At 35.3% G+C, this 7,084-nt stretch overlaps 1 non-coding gene across 1 annotated transcript; it reads right to left on the reverse strand.

Moving 5' to 3' along the window:
• Positions 1-872: 872 nt before the first annotated feature.
• Positions 873-979, reverse strand: LOC131176174 (small nucleolar RNA R71). The gene has a single exon (XR_009146299.1). It is a non-coding gene; the product is annotated as a small nucleolar RNA R71 (small nucleolar RNA).
• Positions 980-7,084: the final 6,105 nt, after the last annotated feature.

Below are 7,084 nucleotides of genomic sequence, written 5' to 3' on the forward strand. Positions count from 1 at the left end.
TAGCGCCGTTGTCGGGGATTGAAATTTATTGGATTTTGTGTTTTTAGTGTTAGGTTAGTTTGTTTTTAATTTTTTTTGTGAAGTGTTGCTGTTTTCAGGTTTCGAAAAAAAGAAAAAAGAAAAATTTTATGGTGTTACTTTTCATTAAGAATTTTGGTTGAATTTGGAGGGTGGCCCATACCTATTTTGAAGGAAATGACGCTCTGATTAAGACTAATCAATCCATAAGATTCCTTGGCCCCACCCTCTTGAGGCCAAATTCAATTGTTTTCTAGGGTTTTGAGGCATTTTTCTATTTTTACTTTGATTTCTTTTTGTTTATGACAAGAACTTCTCAATCTGGTGAGTTGATCTTTGATCCAGAAGTAGAAAAAATAGCTAAACAGTTGAGAAAATTGGCTAAGCAAGGTAGGCTTATTTCGAGTACATCTGAAGGAGTCCAATCTCTAAAGGAGCAAAGTTCGGATTCGGATTTGGATTCAGAGTCAAGTTCCAAAAACGAGACCATGGCTACTGCTAGGACTTTGAAAGAGTTGGCTACTCTTGATCTAAACCAACAGCCTTTGTGTATTCAATACCCTGCTTTAAATGTTGCTTTTGAGTTAAAATCTAGACTAATCCATTTATTGCCTAAGTTTCATGGTCTTGCAGGTGAGGATCCACATAAGCATCTAAAGGAATTTCATGTTGTGTGTTCCAGCATGAAACCTCAAGGAGTTTCAGAGGATCAGATCAAGCTTCAGGCTTTCCCTTTCTCACTAGAGGGCACAGCTAAGGATTGGTTATATTACCTTTCTTCTGGATTCGTCAACTCATGGAATGGGATGAAGCAAATATTTTTGGAGAAGTATTTTCCTGCTTCCCGTGCTGCCAACATAAGAAAAGAAATTTGTGGCATCAGGCAGTACAATGGAGAGAGTTTGTATGAGTACTAGGAACGATTTAAGAAACTGTGTGCAAGCTGTCCCCATCATCAAATAAGTGAGCAGTTGTTGATTCAGTATTTCTATGAGGGACTTCTACCAATGGACTATAGTATGATAGATGCTGCTAGTGGAGGAGCTTTGGTTGACAAGATACTAGAAGAGGCAAAGAGGCTGATCGCTAATATGGTAGCAAATTCTCAGTAGTTTGGAATGAGAATGGATCACACACCTATGAAGGTTAATGAGGTAAGTACATCTAACCTTGAGAAGCAAATTTCTGATTTAACTTCTTTGGTGAGGCAGTTGGCTGTAGGGAAAATGCAAACTATTAAGGTATGTGGAATTTGTTCAAGTTTAGGTCATGCTACTGACATGTGTCCTGCATTACAGGAGGATGAATCAATGCAACATGTTAATGCAGTAGGAAATTATGGACAGCCACAATACAGGTATGATCCCTATTCGAATACTTATAATCCAGGATGGCGAGATCATCCCAATTTGAGTTATGGGAATCAACCGGTGCAAAATCGATACCAGCAGCAGAGGCAAGTGAATCAACCACCTCCACTTACACCTTCACCTCCCTTAAATCAAGGTATGTCACTTGATGAAATTGTTAAGGCTTTGGCTAACAATGCATAACAGTTTCAACAGGAGACCAGAAATAGCATTCAAAACATAGAGAGGCAGATTGGTCAGTTAGCCTCATCTGTGAGTAAGCTGGAAGCTCAAGGTTCTGGAAAGCTTCCATCACAAATAGTCATGAACCCCAAAGAAAATACGAGTGCAATACTATTACGGAGTGGGAAAGAAGTTGATAATCAGACTCCACATGAGTCAACAAAAAAAAAGAAGCAAGGAGAAAAAGATTTTGAATTTGAGGTAAATACTGAACCTAAACTGAATAAGGTTAATAATTCTGTTCTTCCCCCATTCCCCTGCAGGTTTGCCAAGACAAAGAAAGAAGAACAAGAGAAAGAAATTTTGGAGACTTTCAGGAAGGTAGAGGTGAATATACCCTTACTTGATGCGATCAAACAAGTTCCCAAATATGCTAAATTCCTTAAGGAATTATGCACTACAAAGAGCAAGTTAAGGAATAATGAGAAGATCAGTATGGAGGAAAATGTGTCAGCATTAATTCAGCAAAAATTGCCCCCTAAGTGTAAGGATCCAGGTTCATTTTCTATTCCCTGCAGAATAGGTGATTCTAAATTTGAACGTGCAATGGAAGATTTAGGAGCATCTATTAATGTTATGTCAAATTCAGTTTTTCAAACTTTAAATTTGGGTCATTTGAAAGAAACTAGTGTGATTATTCAATTAGCTGATTGTTCTAATGCTTACCCATTGGGAGTAGTTGAGGATGTGTTGGTGCAGGTTGGAGGATTGATTTTTCCTGCAGATTTTTACATTCTGAATATGGAGGATGATAGTGCTCTCACATTAAAGTCAGCTTTGATTTTGTTTGGAAGAGCTTTCCTAAAAACTGCCAAGACAAAAATTGATGTGGATGATGGTACCTTAACCATAGAGTTTGATGGAGAGACTGTCAAAATTTAATATCTTTGATTCCATAAAGTATCCTGCTGATAATCATTCTGTTTTTTCTATTGATGTTGTTGATACATTTGTGCAGGATGTTTTTGAGTTAAGCATGGAGGATGAGTTAGAAAGAAAATTACATTTGCATGAATTAGAGGAAATTCGCCTTAAGGCTTATGAGAATTCTAGGATCTATAAAGAAAAGACAAAGGCATTCCATGATAAACTAAGGAAGTAGTTTATTATTGGGCAAAAAGTTTTATTGTATAATTCCATATTGAAGCTGATGATTGGTAAATTGCATTCTCGTTGGATTGAACCCTTTGTTGTTACTAATGTGTTTCCTTATGGTGCAATTGAAATTCAATGTTTAGGAACTAACAAAGTGTTCAAGATCAACGGTTATTAACTCAAGCCATTTTATGAAAGGTTTCAGGAGAATTCAGTGGATTAAGAAGCTTTGCCATGTCGAGCTAACAACGATAAACAAAAGCACTTCTTGGGAGGTAACCCATGGGTGGCTTGTTAGCCACAATCAGATTTGTTTTCTTTCCCTTGTTTTATTTTATTTTCTAGCATTTTTTTTCTTTTCTTTTGCATTTGGGCTTTACATTGGGGAAAATGTAAGTTTTAAGTGTGGGGGAGGAGAAATTTGTTGCTGCAATTTTTTTTTTAATTCTTAAAAGAAAAAAATTAAAAAAAATAAAAATAAAAATAAAAAAATAAAATTTGTTCTTATAAGCTTGATTCATGATTCTATATTATCTCTCGGAGAGAAGCGCTTTGTCCTTAAAATGACTTTTCTATTTTAGATTGAATTTTTGAAATTTTAGGCAAGGTAATAGTAACTTTAATGATGGATTTTCCCTCTTCCCCATACCATATACCAATTTTTTCTTGCATAAATCAATTAGGCTTGATTTAATGGTGAAATGATTAGTTATGTATGCTTTAAACTAGTGTTATGCATATTTTCAGAACTTTGTTTAGTCTATCAGGGCACTTTATAATATGTAGATGCATAAATTAGGAGAAATAAAATGTTGAACTTGAAAATTGCTCCGCTATTTTATTTAAGCAAACTAACCAGGGGTCTTCATGAACCCCATGTCAATTCTCAGGCCAAAAGCTAGCTAGGATATGAGCAAGGTACTTTTTTAAAGGTGACAGTTGAAAAAAAAAAAAAACTTTGACAAGAGAGAAGTACCAATTTCAAAAAAAAAAAAAAAAAATATATATATATATATATATATATATATATATATATATATATATATATAATATATATATATATATATATATATATATATATATATATATAAAGGGGCATTTTTACCTCCCCTAAGATTTGCAAAGAGCTATAATTTTATGCCTTGATAAATTGCCCTTGTGTTTTGGTATGTATTGACTTAAAATTTTATGGAACTTTAATTGTGTGAGCTTAATTAATTTCAAGCCTTTTGTTTTATGTTGGAAAAATTATTGATATATTGGTATGGTGTTGATGGAATTTGTTGTGATGGTTATTACCTTACTTGCCTCTGCATTCAAACTTTTAATCTTTTGTTAGAGAATGTTGTGATAGGGTGAAGTTAAGGAACTTCTAAGTAGAGTTGATTGAGAATTTAAGTCATGCTTGAGGACAAGCATGGAATAAGTGTGGGGAAATTTGATGAGTGTATAATTTATTAATTTTACTTCCATCACATTTAGTGTTTCTAGTATGTTTTTATGTTTAATTCAGTTGGTTAAGTATATTTATCATCTAGGCATATGTTTAGAGAGTTGTTGAAATAATTGTGTTAAATGGAGAAATTATTAGCATTAGCATTAATTTGGCTCTTGCTGTATTTTCAGGGTTTTGGTGAAGTCCCAGAATATAGAAGTGAGGAAGGAAGCTTGGAATGGTCGAAGGATTGAGAAGTGTTAAAGAAACAAAGTACACGGGTCGTGTAAACACAACCACAGACCTGTGTAACATTCTACCAGAAGAAATCTAGAGAACTTAGGAAGAGACAAAGTACATGGGCCGTGTAACTTGACCCGTGTAAATCTTGGAGACCCGTGTAACTTTCTGTGCCAGTACGAAACCTACCCACTCAGCTCCAGTAAGTTACACGATCCTGGGCCGTGTAGTGATACACTGGCCGTGTATCCATTGACAATTAGTTTCCTGATTTGCTCCAGTTATAATTTTTGACAGAGACTCTAAAAACCTAACCCTAGATCATTTATTATAAATAAAAGAGACAGCAGCCATACAAAAGGCACCATTCAGCAGCCTTTACATTTGTCTTTGAGAATTCTTCTTTTTCTTCTTTAATTTTCTATAAGCCATGAACATGAGTGGCTATGTTTTTAATTCAATTCAAGGGATTCAAGTTCTTGTGCTTGATTTGTGAGACCAGGTTCTTAATTTAATTTATGTCTTTTGAATATCTATTGTTTTCTGATTTCTTTATCTTTGATCTATTGAATGATTTGCTAAAAAGGCTTATTAGTTAATTGTTTGATGAGATCAATTGCTAGTTCATCTTCATAATCCGTAATTGTTGTGTAAGATTGAACATGAGTAGCAATTAGGTTTTATTGATTATGATCCCAGTTTTCGATAATAACCTAAGGAAACAATAGGGTGGATTAAATGATTTATGCTTCATAAATTGTTGTTCAGCTTAACTACTTCCTTTTCTTAAAGCAGTTATTAATTTGATGAGGATTGCTTAATATCAACTCAGTTAATAATTAGAGTCAATAAGAGTGCTGGCCTCGAATTGATGAGTGTAGAGAAGTCAGGGATTTACCTCGCTGTTTAGTAAATCTACGTTAAGTATTCAATAAGATATGATTGTATTTCTTTTGTCTATGATCAAATCAATGCATTGAAATGTGAATTACCTTGGACTAAAGTTTGTTTAAATTGAGATTTTCATATTTAGTTCTTGAATTTCTGAGTTCTTCTGATTTTGCGTTACAAAACCCCCCCAATCTTTGTTTCTTCCGTTTTCCATTACACAAGTGCATGAAATTTAATAATTCAGTCTCTAGGGTTTGACCTGGATTTACCACTTACTACAAAAAATATTTCATAATTGGTAATTTCAGTTAATTTAATTTCTAGTAGAGTTGACACCCATCAATCGGTCTACAAGCCATGCCGATGGGCCAACCTGAGATCGGTGTAGTAGTTAGTTTCGACCTTGATCTATTAATTAGTCCAATTCCCTCACCATCATCGGATGACACCCTCATGAACCTCTAATCATCGGAGTTGCTCATTTTCAGGAAATGAACAAAGAAAGCATTCAGAAAAAGATTAAAGTGGTTGTCATGGGAAAGATTCTTGTCGGAAAAGCCAAGAACTGAAGAATGAAACATTGAAGATTCACCAGAGAAAGTTGTGAATATGCAAAGGAAAATCCCTCGGCATATATATAGAGCCCCAACATTTATTGCATACAGAACTCGAAGCGAACGCATCGGTAACTGAAGAATTTATTACTTTGAACGATACAGGTCAGATGGAGAGGAAAGATTAGGAATGAGAGAGATCGGGAAATAAGAAGGGACCCGATGTAAGAGAGAGAGATTAGAATAATGACCCTAAAAGGGGTTGGTCATAATGGGAAGATTGGAAAAGTGATGGACAACCCATAAGATCAGAAAACTCAGGGAATAGAATAACTTCTGATCATGACCTTTTATTAGCTCCCTCCACCATTAGATCTGAGTTAGTTAAAGCATCGCAGGCATGATCTGATCCTCATCACACATCTAATTTGTAAGGACACACTCCTAGCTGCCAGATTTCAAATGGTTAAAGTAGCCCAACACATCTCGATCTACACCATTGATTATAATTGTAAGGATGGATTTGGAGCCCTCGGATCAAAAGTAGGAGGCAGAATCGGCACCTTTTATTCTCGACCTTTGGATCCATTTCGTAAGGCAAGCCCCTTGAATGTTATATCAAGAGGCGAAAGGATAAAAATTCTGGATGAAATCCCAACCCTCAATTTTAATTCTCTTTAATTTCCAGACATCAGATTATGTCCTTTTGAATCTAGGCCTTCCGTCTCATTTTGATGTAATCTTGACCCTCCACTTTGAGCACCTATTCCCTATAAATACCTGCATGCAATGCTATAGAAAAAAAAGGTGGTGATTATCATGAGAAAACTTTGAACTTTGACATAGCCTTATTGCTTATCATTTAAAGCTCTCAAAGTTTTGAGAAACTTCTGAAACCAATTTTCTGGAGTATCTCGCTCAAAAGAGCTCTAAACCCTGTGACTCTCATCCTTAGTGTCTGCTCATTATCCGGTGAGCCCAATCCCCACTTCACTTCATCCCCATCACCTCAGTCTTCAGTTTTCAGCTCCCAAAGATTTGTTGATACTGGTGTCAGCTCACCCGTCATTTCAACTTTCTATATGTAAGCGTCTAATCTACCATTTGTCGAATACCCTCGGCTCGTTTCCTTAAGTTTTTTAAGGTATCTGATCAAGATGAATCTTAGGATAGGTTGTCTTAGCTCGTAATCAATATTTTTGCCTCTTTTCGTCAATTCGCAAATTTCATCTTTATCGTCACTTCATTTTATTTCCCTC

The sequence above is a fragment of the Hevea brasiliensis genome, chromosome 18 (genome assembly GCF_030052815.1).
Source record: "Hevea brasiliensis isolate MT/VB/25A 57/8 chromosome 18, ASM3005281v1, whole genome shotgun sequence".
Lineage (NCBI taxonomy): Eukaryota > Viridiplantae > Streptophyta > Magnoliopsida > Malpighiales > Euphorbiaceae > Hevea > Hevea brasiliensis.